This window comes from Protopterus annectens, chromosome 2.part1, assembly GCF_019279795.1.
Source record: "Protopterus annectens isolate FY-2018-M chromosome 2.part1, PAN1.0, whole genome shotgun sequence".
Lineage (NCBI taxonomy): Eukaryota > Metazoa > Chordata > Ceratodontiformes > Protopteridae > Protopterus > Protopterus annectens.
Genome location: NC_056729.1, coordinates 616,634,061 through 616,653,294, shown reverse-complemented (window position 1 = coordinate 616,653,294; position 19,234 = coordinate 616,634,061). Strand labels below are relative to the sequence as shown.

Sequence of the window (19,234 nt, the reverse complement as noted above, 5' to 3'; positions counted from 1 at the left end):
TCGGTGAATCGGCATTTCGGGCATTAGAAGTAGACCCATATATATACATATATATATATATATATATATATATATGTGTGTGTGTGTATATATATATATATATATATATATATATATATATATATATATATATATACACACACACACACACACACACACATATAAACATCCATTGGTGTACATATAGATATACATATAGGCACATATACAGTCCACCTGTCATGGTGGGAATATCAATTATGCGAAGTTTGGGAGGTATACAGTTATGTAATGATATTGCACAGTCTTGTGCGAAATGCATTGAAGGTGTTCTCAGCCCATGTGACTTTAGCAGGCCTCACTGGCTGCGACACTGCAAACCTGACAAATCACACCCACAGCGTTTAACCACCACATGTCATATACCAGCAAACAGTCATTGTCCACACTACTGTACAGAACACAGATGACATGGTTCAGATGTTTGACATTTAATGCTGAGCTACATATATCACAGTTATGTCCCACTGCACACAGCTACACACTGATTTGTCCATGGCAGTAGTTATGCAGGGCATCTGTGCATAGATATGTACTGCTGCCACTTATTGATGTTTCAAAGTATGTAAAGTAGTTCATAGGTTCATAGGTTGATACTAGGCTATCTGCCCTAGGGCATTTATAAGCCTATCCAGAGTGTGTTTGGCTTTCGCCACCCTTTTAGATTAGTTGACTGTGCCTCTGTATAGTAGGTCACAGAAGATAGCCCTTTTAAGGTTAGTTTACTGTGCCTCTGTCTAGTAGGGACACAGAAGAGATCCCAGGGGTAAACCTACTATCTCCCATCCACTCGCCAAGATTTCTCTTGAAGAGGGTCATTGAGGGGCTCTGCCTAACATGTATTGGGATTTTGTTGCAGAGTGAGGGGAGCCTCTGGGATATGAATCTGTCCCTCCAGCATGTCCTATTTATTTCTGTGCTGAGGTTTAAGTCCCTGGAGCGTGTGGCTCTAAGGAATTTGGATTTCCTGAGGTGGAGCATGTCCATTAATTGTGGTTTGGACATGGCTTTATACGTCAGGCACATATCGCATCTGAGTAGACAGTAAGCACCTTTCCTTCATCTATGGCCTTGGTGACTGTTTCAAAGAAGTCGACCAGGTTCAAGAGGCACATATCGCATCTGAGTAGGCGGTAAGCAACTGAGTAGTGCTGGAGTTTCTTTAGCCTAACTGCGTAGGGCATCTATTTGAGTCCCTTAATCCTCTTGGTGAGGTACTTTTGGGGTCTTTCCAGTTGCTGCAGGTGTCAGGTAAGGTACATCCCAAATGGGGCATTGTATTCAATTATGGGCCTGATGAGTGATGAGTAGAGGGGCACAATGACCTCTCCTGATCTAGATGTGAACCCTTTCGTGATAAGGTGGGCTATATAGAAGGTCTTTCTAACCACTTTGGCAACGTGATTGTCAAAGGAGAGATTGCTATCTACTTGGGTCCCCAAATCCCTAATTACTTCTTCCAGATTAGTGGATTACCACCTATGTGGTAATTTGTGGGCACTTTGTTTTCCCAAAGGGGATGACTATGCACTTTTTGGCATTTAGCTTTAGGCCATGGCTCTGGCACCAGTTATCCGTCTCTGTGAGACCCTTTTGGAGGATGCTTGTGTCAGTCGGCAAGTCGATTATGGCACCCAGTTTGCAGTCATCTGCGAACTTGGTCAGCCATAGTCCTCCCATGTTAGCCTGTACCTCAGAAAAATATATACCGAACAAGAGAGGTCCCAGGACTGAGCCTTGTGGGATGCCACTTGTAACTGGTTTAGAGTCTGACATGGCACCTGCAATTCTAACCCTGTGGGTTCTATCCCTGAGCCAGTTTGCAACCCATCTTGTGACATAGGGGTTGATATTTAAGCTGGTGAGCTTATTTATGATGCCCGAGTGGGGTATTGTGTCAAAGGCCTTTGCGAGGTCCAGGTAGGCTGTGTGGACTACCTTCCCTTCATCTATGGCCTTGGTGACTGTTTCAAAGAAGTCGACCAGGTTCAAGAGGCAAGATCAGCCCTTAATAAAGCCGAATTGGGTGGGATCCAGTGTTTGGAGGTTCCCAATGTCTTTGTTTATGAGTTCCATGATGATACGCTCCATAGCTTTGCAGACCAGGCTAGTCAGGCTTATAGGGTGATAGTTTCCGGGGTCCGTTGTGGCACCACCTTTGTGGAGTGGGACCACTGTTGCTGTACGCCATTCCTTGGGTACATATCCTGTAGTATGGCTGAGACTGAACAGTGACTTTATGTGAGGGTTCAGTTCTTCTTGGAGCTCATTTAAGACGCAGCCCGGGGCACCGTCCGGTCCCATTGATGCTGTGTTTTTTGCTTTGGAGGGGGCAGCTCTCATCTGTGCATCTGTAATGTTAGGGAGGCTACACTCTGTTGGGATAGACATTTGCTCTTTTGGGGGGCAAGGGGGGGAGAAGTTTGCACTGAACCTGTCTGCCAGAATGTTGGCAATGTCTGTGGGTTCAGTGTATTTTTTGTCATTTTGCACTAACTCAGAGCATATCTGGGAGTTGCCACCCAGGTTCCTGACATAACTAAAGAAGGTCTTGTGATTATCTTTAGCATCTTGTGCAATTTTTATTTCGAAGCTGGCCTTAGATGATTTTATGAGGGATTGTAGTTTCTTGCTAGTACTGATCAGAGATGCCGTCCCTTTTTGGGATTTTGCTCTATCATGTAGTAGCTTCCTCCTTCTGTTGTATAGCTTATTTATGGCTGGGGTCCACCAGACAGGTCTCCTGCCTTTGGAGGAGTGAGTCTTGGTTTTATTTGGGATAGCAAGATCCATGCATTCCTGTAGGTGCCCATAGAATGCGTTTGTAAAGGATTCTGCGGTTTGGGCCGTATTTTCCACTGGCCCGGGGGCTTTGAAGGATTCCACTTTGGTTTTGAGAAGTGTGAAGTTTGCTTTTGAGAGGTTCTTCACCATGGTTTCCTTGGCTGGGGGTGGGGACGGGGTATGGATGTCCAGTGAGATTAATTTATGGTCAGATCTTACCAATGAGGGGTATACCTCTGGTATGGAACATAGAGTCCCCATGTTGGTGATGATCAGGTCCAATATGTTTTCCCCTCTTGTGGGAGTGGTGCCCCATTGTTCCATAGCATTTGAGTTTATAAATTCTAGGAACCGTTGGGCAAGGGTGTTGGGCCTTGAGTAGTGCTCCCAGTCTATGTTTGGATAGTTGAAGTCACCCAATATGATGGTGTTTAGAGAGACCTTCATATTCTCCAGTGTTGTCAGGAAAGCCGAGTGGGGTTCCTGAGTTTGGGAGGGTGGTCTGTAGCAGGCTACAAACTGAAAGGCAGTTTTGCTCACTGTTAGTTGCACATGGATGGTCTACGATGCTTCGTGCAGTGCCACTAACCTGGAGGTGTGTTTTCTTTGAATATGGATACTCCCCCTCCTTTTGTGGTTCGGTCCGAGTTTTGGGGCCGAAAAGCATGGCATGAGGTATAACCTGGTAGTGCTGGGATGCTCTCGGGAGCCTTGAACCAGGTTTCTGTTACTGCACAGATATCAATATTCTCCATACTGAGGAGAGCCTCGAGTGCTTGCATCTTGAGGTTTAGATTTCTGGCATTGAGCAGCATTACCCTTAGTTTCTTTTTTCCTTGTGTTGTCTATGGAGGTGGGTTTGTCTTTTGAGCCTTGCCTAAAAAAAAGCATTATGGGGGTGGCAAGAGCCTTAGCCAGTATTCAAAAGCCCAGGGGTGACAGGTGCAAGCCGTCCCTAGCGAAGCAATGTGGCTTGTCGAGCATGTCATCCCGGGCTGACAGACACTGGATCCCCTTTGAATGACACCAATACTTTAGCCAATTGTTAAAATTGATCATTTTGTCTTTATACTGTGACATAATTCTTGGTGAGGGTAAGATGCTACTCAAGGTCAGGGTCATACCGGCCTGGGCTACATGATCAGAGAGCTCCTGTATGTCTCTTTTCATGTAGTCCAGGGAGGTACATCTCAGGTCATTCACACCAGCATGGACAATGACGGAGTCATATTTTTACTTGCTTTGGAGTGACCTGAGTGCTTGTGTTATGTGGTGGATCCTGGCACCCGACAGGCAGCTTACAGTGATCTTGTCCTTGTTCAGCCTGGTGAGTGGGACGTCAGTGTGTCTGACAATAGAGTCACCTATTACAAGTGTATTAGGTGTGTTGTTTAGCCTTAAGGGCTGTGACTGTGTGGTACACTGACTTTGTGAACTATGTGATACATGTGTATTGTTGTGGGGTAGCGGTTGCTTGGATGTCTGCTTTGGAGGTCTCTGCTGCTTGAGCAGATTTTTATTTAGAGCCTCCGAGTATGTTTTTGTGTTTATGTGTTTGGTTTGCTGTTGCGATAGGTCTATGTGAGACTGGATTTGCGGTGTGTGTGGTTACCTTCTCCTCCTGACTGACTGCGCCAGTACTGGGTTGAGAGAGCTCAGCCTCCAGTTTGGCTATATAGTTGCATCTCTCACATATATTTGAGCTTGGGAGGAGGAGAGGGTGGTCTGTGTACCTAAGGCAGTTGTAACATTGCTTCAAGATTCTCAGATTCACCAGCTGGACTGGAGAGTAAACCCGAAACTGACTTTTGGACATGCCAGAATAGTGTAAGGAACTACTTTTTGACTGATCAAAAAGGACCAATAGGGAGCCAAGTACTTAAAGGGAGTATAAGAGGGTGTAGTGCTTTAGTTTATTAGTGCTTACTTATACGATTACTTATACGAGCAACTGCAGGGCTTTAGAATGAAAATAGAGTGCTTACTTTTTGTTTTAGAACAGTTCTAAGGGAAAAAGTGAAGAGCAGACTTCGTGGAGCCGGGAATAGTTAAAACCCGTTTAAGCGGCGCTGCCCGATGCTGCGCAATGCGCAAAATTGTGCAAAACCACGCAAATGCGGGTTTTAAAGCAGGGAAACTGAAAGAGATAGGAATTTACCCAAAACGGCCAATAAGCTACTCGTTTCAGGGCTGAGACCACTCCTCCAGGGACAGAAAGGCTGCTCAAAGCTCCCCACTCTCACTGGTGAACAGAGAAGCTTCCTCCTGTCCAAGTAAGGATATGGGCAACACAGGAAACTATACCACAGTCCGGAATTCAGCAAAACCTGAAATCTGGACTAATCTATTTCAGCAAAGGCGGGAAAAGAGAATTTTTTTTTTTTTCAGGAAACAACAGAAAACACTGTAAATGCTATAAACAGGCTAGAGCACTTTAGTGTGTAGCCTACAACAGTTATACAATACAAAAATGACTTAAATTGATATAAAACAAGTGCAAAAACTGTAAAAAGCAGAAGGCAAATGCAATTTAAACTTTTTAAATCACAGATCAGTTAGAAATTCACTTTTTAGGCGAGAAAAGGCAGTCGGAGCAAAAAAACAGAGATAAAAATACTTAAATCTGGAAAAGTCTCTCTTTGGTCTCTCTGTTGCCTGTATCACTCTGCAGGACACCACGAGGAGCTGGGCAGAGTTGTATACTGGCGCAAAACCGCGCAAATGTGGGTTTTAAAGCAGGGAAACTGAAAGAGATAGGAATTGACCCAAAACGGCCAATAAGCTACTAGTTTCAGGGCTGAGACCACTCCTCCAGGGACAGATAGGCTGCTCAAAGCTCCCCACTCTCACTGGTGAACAGAGAAGCTTCCCCCTATCCAAGTAAGGATATGGGCAACACAGGAAACTATACCACAGTCCGGAATTCAGCAAAACCTGAAATCTGGACTAATCTAGTTCAGCAAAGGCGGGAAAAGAGAATATTTTTTTTTCAGGAAACAGCAGAAAAACATACAGAAAACACTGTAAATGCTATAAACAGGCTAGCACACTTTAGTGTGTTGCCTACAAGAGTTATAAAATACAAAAATGACTTAAATTGATATAAAACAAGTGCAAAAACTGTAAAAAGCAGAATGCAAATGCAATTTAAACTTTTTAAAGCACAGATCAGTTAGAAATCCGCTTTTTAGGCGGGAAAAGGTAGTCAGAGCAAAAAAACAGAGAAAAAAATACTTAAATCTGGAAAAGTCTCTCTTGGGTCTCTCTGTTGCCTGTATCACTCTGCAGGACACCACGAGGAGCTGTGCGGAGTTGTATACAATAACACACTTTTTAAATCACAGATTCGCTAAAAAAAACGGGCGTTTTAGGCGGAATTAGTTAAGACAGCAAGAAAAGTAGAAAAGTGATACGTAATCACTCCAAAGTCACTCTTTTGTCCCTCTGCTGCTGTAGACTCTGCAGAACACCTGGAAGGCACTTGCTGAGCAGAACACAAGTGTAAAAACTGTGCAAATGAGGTTTTATAGCAGGGAAGTGAAAGAGATAGAAATTAGCCCAAAATGGCCAATAAAATACTAACTTCTGGGCTGAAACCACTCTTCCAGGGACAGATAGGCTGCTCAAAGCTCCCCTCTCTCACAGGTGAACAGAGAAACCTCCTTCTATCCAAGTAATATAATGGCAACACAGTAACTTGTAACACAGCCCTGGATTCAGCAATAACCTGAAAACTGGACTATACTAGTTCAGAAAGGCGGGAAACAAGTATATAATTTTTTTTTCAGAAAATAGAACAGATACAATCAAAATTAGCCCAAAAAGGCCAATAAACTACTAACTTCTGGGCTGAAACCACTCCTCCAGGGACAGATAGCCTGCTCCAAGCTCCCCTCTCTCACAGGTGAACAGAGAAACTTCCTTCTATCCAAGTAAGGTATGGCAACACAAAAACTTGTGACACAGCCCTGGATTCAGCAATAACATGAAAACTGGACTATACTAGTTCAGAAAGGCGAGAAACAAGTATATATATATATTTTTTTTCAGAAAATAGAGCAGATACAATCAAAACAACACTCTACCCAATTAACCAGTTAAAAAGCTTAAAACTGAGCCCTGTTCCAGCAGTCTTCAATCAGACAAGTTCTAACTGCACAGTCCTTCCACTAGGGTACAGAGAAACCTTTTCCAAAAAAGATGGCCTGGATCAGTGCACAAGTTATACAAACAAAGCTAGATCCAGCCGGCCTGAATCTAGTCTATGCTACAGCAAACAAGGCGTACCGATTTCAGAAAGAAACAGTTCAAGTAAGCATGCGCAATAAGCCTTTAACCAGAAATTCCCAGCTCAGAAGGGCAGAATCTAGCCTCTCCTCCCACAAGAGTGCAGACCACAAACCTTCTTAATTTAAAATAACTGGCCTGAAGCCCAAGTTCTTAACCCAGAATTAATACACTTTTAGAATAACAGACACTGAGCCTACAATCAGCATTTCCCAACTTAGAAGGATGTACGCTACCTGTCCTGCCACAACAGTGCAGACCACAAACCTTCTTAATGTAAAACAACTGGTTTGAAGCCCAAGTGCTTAAACCAAGGGCCTTAGAATAACCGTTACAATTTAATCAGGCTACTAACAAGCAGTAATAAAGGCAGCAGAATAAATTCAATTGAGTACTTTTAAGAAGAGGCAAAAGCAAAATAAGGTAATAAAGTTGGAAGAAACACAAATACAGTAAGGCAGATGAAGTGCAAATTTTTTTTTTTTGAGATGGAGGAAACAGAGCAGATTAAGATATTATAGGGGAATGCCCTTCCTAAGTGCTCTCTCTGTACACCACAGAGGAGATGGGACTGGTAGGAGTATCCAAAATCAAAATATGATCTCACTGTACTCAGTTGAGTGAGCAAATGAGATGGGTCCAGGAGGAGTGTGCAAAAAGAGATTTACAGCAGGGGCGGGCAATTCCAAAGCCACCAAGATTAACACCACAGCTAGAAACAGGGAGGGGGGTGGGGAACTAACTGTAGAGAGACAGAGACACAATATTTAGTGAATCAAAGACACACAATATTTACTGACTCAAATCTTAAATAAGTGCAGAAAATATACTTAAATCAGCTTGTGTCCAGTTGATATATGCAGACAAGTCTCAATAGCCAGCAACTTGATTTAAAATGATTACTAGAAATGTAACCAACACAGATTTTAATGTTAGCAGAAACCCCCAAGCTAAGTGACACTAACAAAGGAATGTCAAAGTAGTCTAACAACTTTCAGTGAGCTCAGATAACTGCAGGGAGACAGAGACACAATATTTAGTGAATCAAAGACACACAATATTTACTGACTCAAATCTTAAATAAGTGCAGAAAATATACTTAAATCAGCTTGTGTGCAGTTGATATATGCAGACAAGTCTCAGTAGCCAGCAACTCGATTTAAAATGAAATCTTCAAATACATCTACTACATGCCAGTAAATACATATCTGTTACATACCTTTTCTTTGTATGTGTTTGTAGTTTTCACTTTGTTGTATCTTTGGCTTTATTTTAGATGTTTATTGTTTTAAATGTTTTTTTCCCACTGGTGTGGGTGGGGGTGTCTCTCTCTCTCTCTCTCTCTCTGACTCTCTCTCTGACTCTGCCTCTGTCTCTCTCTCTCTCTCTCTCTCTCTCTCTCAGCATCTGCAATGTGATGATTGCATGTGTGGCCAGCAGGTACAGCCTGCTTTTATAGGTATCTACACATGTGCATGTGATGGCCTCTGCACCAGTTGGTGGCCACCATTTTGTAATTGCATGCAGCCTGCTGTGTGGTAATTGCAGTACTCACTGTCATAGCAACCCAATGCTATAAATTGCTATGTCAGGTAGGCGTAGCCCTTTCAGCTTTCCAAAGTGGGGTTCATTCTTGTTTGCTGTGGACACTGTTGTGTAAGTCAGAAGGTTGCTATACTTCTTATATGTGAAGCTAGGGGTGTAGCCAGAGATTTAAATGTTGTACTCAGACCTGAATGTTGCCACTTCCACTACACAGTTGTCAGTGTAGATTTGTAATCACCCCTACAAATACTAACGCAAGATACATGGGTTTATGTGGTTTCTTTTCTACTTATACAATTAACTTCCATACAAAAGTAGTTATTGAGATGTATTCATTTGGCACATGAACTGTTTGTGAACTGCTATACTGTGAATATTAATTTAGCCACTTTTGAACAGTTTCTGCTTTTTTAGTGTTGACATTAGCACAGGCTGCTCAAGAAAACTGGACAAATTTCAGTACTGAGTATGCCTACCTACATCCTTGGTAGACCCTGAACACACAGGTTTATTGTACACTTGGGTAGGGGTGCAGAAGGACAGAGAGCATTATGTATTAATGTGTGAACTTTATCTTGCTGGACTTAAAGGGTTGCTGTGTACCTGTTAGTTTACCAAGGCAAATAGTCTGTCTGCGTAGCTCACAAATGTGGACCTATCCAGATGGTAGCCAGAGGTTAGCCTGTTATTCTTTGTCTGTGCACCACACCGGTCTTTTCAGCACTGGAACAATGGCATTGTCACAGTTTGTTGCTACCAGTACATGGCTACATCACTTGGCATTTCACTGTTGTACTCCTACATAAGGGTATGCTTCTGGAACGCCTTCCAAAGCTATTTGCACAGTGTGTAACAGCAGACTAGCTGATATGCCTGTGTGTTTCTGCCTCTGCCAGGCCTCTCAAAGACTCAGGTACATATTTGAACAGACTCAGGGAAAAGTAGGTAGAAATGAGGTACACCTTTACAATATTAGAGACATTAAGTTGGGACTTTGAGAGAAACAGAGCATATGGATTAATACACATTTCCTGAAGTACAAGCGGTGTCCAACTCTTACTTATTGTCATTATTCATTAAGTGTAATTCACCACCTTTCTGACTAATGTAAGTAGCTTTCAGAAGGATTCAGAGTGACACAGCTAAAACCTGTCTCAAAATCAGGGACATGCCTGAAATGTAGTCATAGTATGGACTCTGCCCTAATCAGATATGCTAGTGTCTGTCCTACTATGATACTGTGTGGGGGTTGTTAAGGGCTGCTGTAACATTATTTCCTGCTAGTATGGCTTGTTCTCTTTTCACAGTCATGTAATGCAATTCCACAGGAACTGCTGGTAAGGATCCACAGAACAGGATTTGTGTTATGGCATTCCTATTTGTCCTTTACATTCACTCATTCTGATGCATGATATATTGATTGCAGCACCAATTTGTTGTATGTTTACCATGGCTCAGTGGTACTTCATGCAGTCTAGTGTGTCCAAGGTCCGGGGTTCGAGACTGACAGAGGTATTTTATTTTGCTGCTGAGCAGAACAAGGGCACAGACATACAGAGTGACTAAGGCACTTTTAAGCAGTTGTAAGGGGGTTTGCACGACACTTAGCAATACGTAGCTAAGCGCACACAGGCGCACACTCGTGCAAACCCGCTAACTACTGCTTAAAAGTGCTTACTCCCGCTAACCCCCGCGCTCATTTCTTTGAAAGAAGAGAAAATGGGGAAATAGGAAAGTGGTGAAAAAGGGGCACAAAGAGGGAAATACAGTAGGGAAAACAGCTCGGGATGTGCAGGATGGGTGTAGGGAAGGTCCATAGCTGCCCATTTCTTTAACAGCAACAGCTGCGCATATACTAATAATTTGGATGGAAATTTGAAACCTTCCACCCCTGAGAGAGGGGTGAGGACAACAAAGTATGTTGTACTGCCAATTAAATTTCAGTTTATGTGTTCAGCGGACATGTGTGCAAAATGGGCAGCTATGTATGGGGCGTAATTTTTTTGTGGAGCAGATTGCCCTTTTTTTTTTCAGGTGAGAGTGGAATGTGGGGTAGGGGAAGTAGGTATATTTGGGGAGGTAAACAGACAAGACAAACAAGTTGCATACAGGGGCGGAATATGACACATGGGGTGGGTGAACACCATTGACGGGGAAGGGTGTTTGGAAATCGCAAGCCCATGAGCCCACAGATGGCAACAGTGGAACTGAGATCCCCACCCATGGGCAGTCACCACTGCACCTTCACAGCCCGGAGAGTGGCTGTGCTGGGGGCTGCGTAGGAGGGGCAGGCACACCCATGAGTCACGCCACTCTTGCCTCGAGCTGGAGTAGAGAATCAGCGACTGAATGCTCAATCTCCCTACGCACCACAGCCCGGACCGTTCAGAGGGTGATAGGTGGCCCTCCTCCGGCCACGCTTGCACGGGGGGATGAGCCCCATCCCCTGCAGCGCTTCCACCCGAAGGTGGCACAGGACCAACGGAGGAGGGGTCCCGGGCTGGGCACCGGACCTGCTGGTGCCAGTTGCCATCGCCAGCTGAGGTTGGACAGGTGGGTCTGCTGGGACCGGCCTTCCCATACGTTCTATGTTTAGGAGGATTTGATGACAATATGGGTTAGTAATAGCCAACAGCATTCCAATTTAGTTGTAACAGCATACAGTAGTATTCCCATTAACCCAACACACCAGAGTTCCAACAGTTGAACAGCAAGCATAACACATGCATATATAAAACAACAGTGGACATTCCAACAGCATGCAGGATTGATTGGTGGCAACAGGCCATCAAGATTGTGGTATGTGAACAGGGCACATGCATCAAAGTAAATGCAGATATTTATAAACCAATAGGACATGTGTCCCAACAAATGTTATGAGATTAGACATACCCATTGAGGTGTGGAATTGCATTGTTTAGGCACATACAGTAGGGTGTAAAAAGATACCTCCATTAACAACTTATATATACTTGTAGTTTACACTACATTCCTGTTGACTGCAGTTATATATCCCCTACATGTATTATTACACTGGGCAATGTCTGTTAAATTGTATAATGGGTTTTGCTAGTTCTTGATATACCTGACCTGTATCTGACATACAAACTGTCCTGAATGCAAATGTTACTGCTACATATTTATATATTTCATTTATATTTAAACATTTACATGTCTGTATGTGTTCGGGTGACATTATCAGGTATATGTTGACAGCCCCCTACATTTCTAGCAGCACACTGACATTTCTGGGGAACACAATAACAAGCTACTCATGTGCCAGATTAACCTGTACATGCCGGCCATGAACCGACAGTTGAGGACTGTATATATGCTTAACAGCTACTGGCACTCCCTTCATCCACTTTATATGGGCCTACCCATGTGTGGGTTGACTGCGCTTACTACAACAGTACTATTTCTATAATTCAAGGGTACAACAACATATCAAAGAAAGTTACACGGACACAGTCCAGAAATTATACTTTTATTTATTACATTACACACTTTTCTAGTGGCTCTCTCATTTATTTGATATATCAGTGCATACAGAGGTCTTTTATTCAAGACATATTATACCTTTATTAATGGGTTACAACACCTTTTCATGCTGTCTCACTTATTTTATATAACAGTACATGCAGAGAAGTTATTCAACACTCATTATACCTTTATTAATGGGTTACAACACTCTTTTTCAGGCTCTCTCACTTCTTTTATATGACAACACATGCAGAATAATTACTAACCTGCCTGGTGGCGCAGCCTTAGCAGCCTATCTGCATAGGCTTGCTGATTCGCAGCACGGACACCTGCAGCTGTGAAGTAAATGAAGGGATATTGAGACATACCTATCCATAACATGGACTACTATAGCAATTCTTACATACTTCATTCCATGGCTACATACTCAGTAGTGGGATATTTTCCATTTGATGGACCTCCTGTATCCACTGGTTCAGTCGGTCCTCCTTGCGTCTCTTCAGGTCTGAAAAGTGGTGTCTACCTGCTCACCAGTCCGAGGGACTCCTGTGCCACTGGTGAGATCATGTGCTAGACGGTTCCAGGATTCTGCTTTGTATTCAGTGCCCTGAAACTAGTCCTGCAGGAGTCTTGCATCATGATGATGGACGAGGAGCCAAACCATTACTTTTCACTCCTCAATGCCCCACCGTTGCGCTCGAAAACGAGAGCCCTCTCCAACACCGGCCATACTGTCTGCAGATGGGAGCTACAACCAGTTATGGCAATTATTCTCGCCTATGGAGCTTAAATATGCCTAATTTCCCACACTTATTTGTGATTGGCCAGTTTTGAAAATTCTCAGCTAAGAGCAAACCTGCTTAGCAATGGGTAAACTTCCACTGATATATATGAGTGTGTTGGAAATGCATCCATATTTAAAGCTGTCATGGCGTAGTGGTTTAGTACTGTGATTATGGTGCACGGTATCCCGGGTTCGAGGCCTGCCATTGCTTTTTATTTTACTACTGGCCAGACCGGCTTGGAGGTGTGGCTGTGTTTAGCCGACTTTGCTCAACTTTGTTCAACTTTGCCCAATGTTGCTCGACGTTGCTCTATATTGCCTGACGTTGCGCAGCTCCGCAAGAACATGTTTTGTTTGCCCTAGTTGGCGCGATGCACAGCTCCGCGCAAAACTATTGCGCTAGTTATAGCACTGCTAAGCTATGAGCTGTTGTACTTAACTGTGCTTAATACTAGTAAACTTTGCTTACTAGTGCTTCACATTGCTTAAGATACGTTACTTATGCATTTTTCAGTATGCATGACCATTCCACATGCTTATATATATATTAAATATCGTTCACTACCACATAGGCCATTTCAATGCATTTTACTGTGATTTAAAAGGTAAATGTCAGGAATTCTATTTATGCACACATTTCTGACAGAAAATAGGTAGGGGAGTGGCAGGACTCGAACCAGGAATGCCTCCTCTTTGTGTGAGGGCTCTACCACTACGCTATTGCTATTTGGCTTAATTTGCATATAAATAGTTTATTATCCTCTTCAATGTCTACACTGCTAACTGTAGCTAAGCAATGGGCAAACCCGTGCAAACCCACGCAAATACGAGCAGCTATATCGGGAACAATAAAAAAAAAAAAAAAAAAAAAAAAAAAAAAAAAAAAAAAAAGGAAACCTTTACATTTTAGACTTGTACAGGGATTTAGAATGTGGGGGAGTGTAGTGTTGGGTATGTGGACATTTGAGCGTACTCGCTCATTTCAGTTGACATTTGCAGTTTAGGCACTTGCAGAGGCGTGGATATTTGGACTGCTCAGCAGTCTGACACTCCCCCTGCACTCGTGCATGCTCCGTATAAGCCTTCGAGTTGAGTCAGCGCGCACTCATGAATATGCATGACTCGCTGACATCAGACCCTTACACTGCAGTGTCCGTGTAAGACTTAGTTAGTCTTACACGGAGGATTAGTGAATCCCGGACAATGTCTTTCGGCTTTTCCCGGTAAGGGGTTGCCACAGCAGATCACCGGTCTGCAGATTGATTAGCAGTAGTGTTTTTATGGTGTTGAGTTCCTAACCTGGCACACGAACCTACTTGCTTGTTTTTTCAAAAATTTCTTTATTGCATTTTTCAATAATAAACACACACAAGAACACCATAAGACACAGATATGTTATATCTATGTAGTAAAAAACATAAACACAAAGAAAAGGAAAAACATAACTACCACGAGCTAACTAACTGTATACAAATGATACATACAATTTACACTAGAAGTCATTTTAGCCAACTACTACAAAAGATGTATAAAGGCAGGTAAAAATCAGATATCACTTAGAAATGAGGAAGACAGGTTAGGAATTGGTCAATAGATTGGGGTGATACTAGTGAAGAGCCATTACCACATAACCCATTATATGAACTATAGTGCTTAACTTGAGAGATATAATGCAATTAGGGATAAGACAAAATACTAATCTAAAGACACTAGGTGTTTTTATCACTTAAAAATAACATCAAGCAGGCATTGCCAGTAATTGAGACAGTATTCTTTTTTAGTGGTTGAGTATATTAATTTGTGGGAATGAATATACTTAATTGCTAAGTTGCTAAATTCTTCCCATGTGAGAGGGGATGTGATTAACCAAAAACTCATTCGACCGCAGGGAAAATATGCAGCCGCTGTAAAGACAGCGATCTATCTGAAAACCGAACCAGAGAACCTCCTGCTATGCAGTAACAAGGCTAACTACTGCACCACCGCGAACGTAGTATCTTCACGTCTCTAAAAACAATGAAATTATAGACACGACCATTTAACTGGACCCTCAGCAACAAGGCATCGCTTCATTTCAAAACATCTGGTAAAGAAGTGTAAGAAAACAGTGAAACTGAAACTGACTGTTACATAACTGGAAGTCTCTTTATAGGAAAGAGAAACCGAAAGTTAATTTTCAGCTGCAGGCAGTTTTACTTGTCACTTTACTGAAATCCCCACCAATTTCCAAGAAAGGGAGGCCAGTACTGTATCAGAAGACAGAAAACTAAGGCAAGCACCCTGCTTCCTGGGTGTTACTGATCCCACTCAGCCGTTATATAGCTGTAAGCATTTCCATCTTTCATGCTTTGCAGAGAAGGGGCACTGTAGGAAACTGAAAACACTCCCAACAGGTATGAGCTATTTGAATAACAAGGGTTTAAGCAAAAATTAATTATTTGATTTTACATAACTTACGAAGTAGCTAGTCAGGAGAATATTCTTTTTATGTATTGCCTTACGTCTGAAAGGTAATCAAAACTTTTGCAGAAGAAGAGGATGCACTTTACAGAAATGAGTTAATTGTGAAATACATAATTCGTGCTCTGTTACGGAAATGATACAACTGCAAGATACAACTGTTGTACTACGATCACTGCCTAGATGAGTATTATATTATTTTCTAACCAATGCATGCAAGTGTTAAAGCAGTAGGATAAAATAAAACAAATGCTTGCCATTTAGTTCGTTAGGGATTACTAGGCATAAAACTGTTTTTCTAACTGCTGATGGAGAGCAGCGTAAGGTAGTAGAAATGGAAATAATTTGTGTGACAGTGCTGAAAGATCAATGGAATTAAATAAAGCAGCACCATTGTCACAGCCTCTTTGCTGACAGTGGTACTGGTGACTCCCGTTCAGCGATGAATTATGTTTTCTGGGGCAAAGTAGGAAGGCAGCGGAAAATACCTCTGGTCGCAAAAGCAGTGCCGACCCTTATTTATAAAGTTGCGAAAATCCTTGCGACTGTGTAAGTCAGTAGGACCGCTACTGCACTCGCGCACCCGCAATGCCTGCTGATTGCGACTCACGACAGATTGCTACTGGGGCAACCGATCAGCACCTGACGATCCCGCCTCCTGACAGGTTACTACAGGGCAGCCAGTGCCAACCCTTCCCCAGGTCATAATAAGTCTCACTTAAACACGAGATAGTTGTCCTTCCCTTGGAAAAGGTACAGAATCAAGCATAGCTCTCAACCTTCCACCTCCAAAAAAGGCTTGCCACCCCTCCGTTTTTTTCTGGACTATCCGGAAATCAAACTGATTCTCCAGTAGTCTGGAAAACACTGTACAAACTCCGGTATTCTGTTTCAAAAAGGAAACAGACTATTGGAGTTTGTAAATAGGCTGATTTACTATGCTTTTTTACAGAAAAACATAGTAAATCAACCAAAAGCAGGCGGTGGGAACGAAAAAAGATGACGTTCCCGCCGAGTGATGTCATCGTGACGTCACAAAATGGGCGGGAGAGGGGATTGAGTCCAAAATGAGGAACACTGCCTCCCATAATGTGGAACAAATGGGCAAAATGTGGACCACCTTCTAATAATATAATACCAACTTCAACTAGAAAGGTCACAAGATGATAAAAATGTGTTACCTTATATTTATTGAAAGTTCTTTTGATAAATCTATCTGGTAAGTCATTGAGGACTGAAGTCACTAAATATTGATGGGCATTTCAGTTTCGAAGTTAATATCCTTCAGAAGATGCGTGCTGATGCAAATTCTTGTACCCTTCTCTGTTTATTAGAGCAATATTTTAAATATGTCCCTATTCTGGGGGCCTTTCTCCCCTCATTATATTTGGCTTTGTCCCTGGTTCTTGACCTAAGAAGTGATTGTACCACTATGGTAAAGAGTTTATATGTCCTAAGGATTACAGTTTCTTTAAGAGTTTCTGGTGGAAAGAAATATCAAAAGCTTCTGATAAATCTAGGAAGATGGTAGAGACTAGGTTTCTGGCATTTCTATGAGTGCTGACAATATTAACAAAATTCAGTAAAGCAGCAGCTGTGCTGAGGACAGAAGCTGTGTTGCATTGAAGAGGTAAGCTGCTTATCTATTAGATAATTGGTGAGAAATTGCATATAGGTTCATAGGTAGGTACTAGGCTATCTGCCCAAGGGCATTTATAAGCCTAGCCAGAGTGTGTTGGCTTTCGCCACCCCGTTGATTAAATACATTTTTCATACATCTTTCTAATATTTTTGATAGTGGAGATAAAATCACAATTGGCTGATTCTACCATGTACAGTGGAATAATTAATTATATTTTCCATAGTGAGCGAACTTTATTTCCAGATATGGATCGATTTTATAAGAATTGAAACTGGAAATGCAATAGCCTCAGCTGCTGTTTTAAGAATTGAAACTGGAATGCAATAGCCTCAGCTGCTGTTTTAAGGTATTTGTCATGTAGGTTGCCGGGGTAGTTGTAGTAGACTTTTTTGAGGTAATTTTAGATGGTGTCTGTGGGAACTGGTTAGGAGGAGAAATACTGAAGTAGGTTATTTGAGTAGGGACATCAAGAGCTTGATTACTCATTTGATTGGTTAATTACTGTACTGGCATTATAAAATTGGTATTGAACTGGCTGCCAATGGTATTGTTTTGTTTCTGTGTGTTTGGTGTTGGCTGTGTAGCTTGTCCTGCATTTAACAGTTTCACTGAATGGATTATTAGTGTGTATATTTTGGTTGGTTAAGTAATACGTTTTTTTCTTATCTTTGGTGATAAGTTGTTTTGTTAGGTTTCTTAGTTGTATATATATGACAGTAAAGTAGGAGCTGTTGTATTTTCTGTCCAGAACTTCCACTATGTCTCTTTGTATCATGAGTTGTTTAGTTGCTAAGAAAAGCCTTGGGTAGGGTTGGCTTTAACTGTTTTTATTCTGAAGGAAGCCAGTGTGTTTAGAACTCCTAGGAAGATTTTACTGCACCCAGATACAGCATCATCTAAGGGGAGCGTCTTTAGTGAATCCCAGTTGAAGATATGTAGTGTATTAATAAAAGTATTTTCATGAAAAGTAGTATGCTTTCTTACAAGGCTGTAATGTTGAGTTTTGGAGCTGTTACTTCAGAAATTTATGGTGTGGATTGTTAAGCGATCCCTTAGGCTGTCTGAAAGAGCTTCATTGGGTAATATTTTATGTGGATAGGATGTTACGATCCAGTTAAGGGTTAATTGTCAGGCTGTGAGTTTGTTATATCTAGTTGGTGTGGTTAGTAAATTTGGCGAACTTGTAATGATGTATAAGATCGGTTGAATTTTCAAACTGTATGGTTTGCCAGTCTATATTAACATCACCCATTATTATAGTTCCATGAGGGATTTTTGAGGAGTCCTAGCAGAGAATGTCTTCCAGTGTTTTAGTATTGTTACCTGGGGGTATGTACATACCCATGATTGTGACTATCTTGTGAGTATTTAGTTTTAGCATGGTTAGTAGGATTTCTGAATTAGAAAAATTTGGCAAGACTTGGTGGATAGGGAGATATCTTTTAGTTATGTACTTACCATAACTTTAGATGTTTGGGATCCATCTCGCCTACATTCAGTACTGATGGGCTCGGAGCCGATCCCTCAGTTCCGACTCGGCACGCTATGCTATAGAGCGAGGCCTCTTATTGGCTGAGCTATTTCTTATCCCAGGATGCACCACCACTAATCCCCCAGATCTTGTTTGTCCGCATTCATGCACACATACACAACTTGTTTATATAACATTGCCAGATGTTTCAAGATGAAACAACAGGATTCGGACCTTCTGATATCCTCTGATCTCCAAGGAAGGGGGAAGGAGGGTGGGTTATTGGGAATGTAGGCGAGATGGATCCCAAACATCTAAAGTTATGGTAAGTACATAACTAAAAGATGTTATGTGATCCTATCTCGCCTACATTCAGTACTGATGGGACAGCGTCCCTAGCACCTAAATCCTGGGTGGCTCACTGGAAAACACTCCTGAGCACTGTGGAACCAAATGAAGCTCGTCCTCTAGATGCCACATCCAATTTGTAGTGAGAAATGAAAGTGTGCGGGGAAGACCACGTAGCCGCAGCACAAATGTCACTAATGGCAAGCTTAGAATGGAATGCTATTGAGGCAGCCATAGCTCTTGTAGAATGAGCTTTGGCAGAGGTGGTAAGCTCTATATTAGAAGAAGAATAAGCTTGAGTAATACAGTCCCTGATCCATTTGGCAATAGTGACCTTAGTGACGGCTTTGCCCAATTTATTGTCTGAAAAGGATACAAACAACTGATCTGT

General features: G+C 42.2%; 1 protein-coding gene across 2 annotated transcripts in view; it reads left to right on the top strand.

The window, feature by feature from the left end:
* Positions 1 to 19,234, top strand: part of LOC122794164 (avidin-related protein 4/5-like) — a 262,421-nt gene that overhangs the window by 97,603 nt on the left and 145,584 nt on the right. The gene's annotated exons all lie outside the window — the stretch shown is intronic.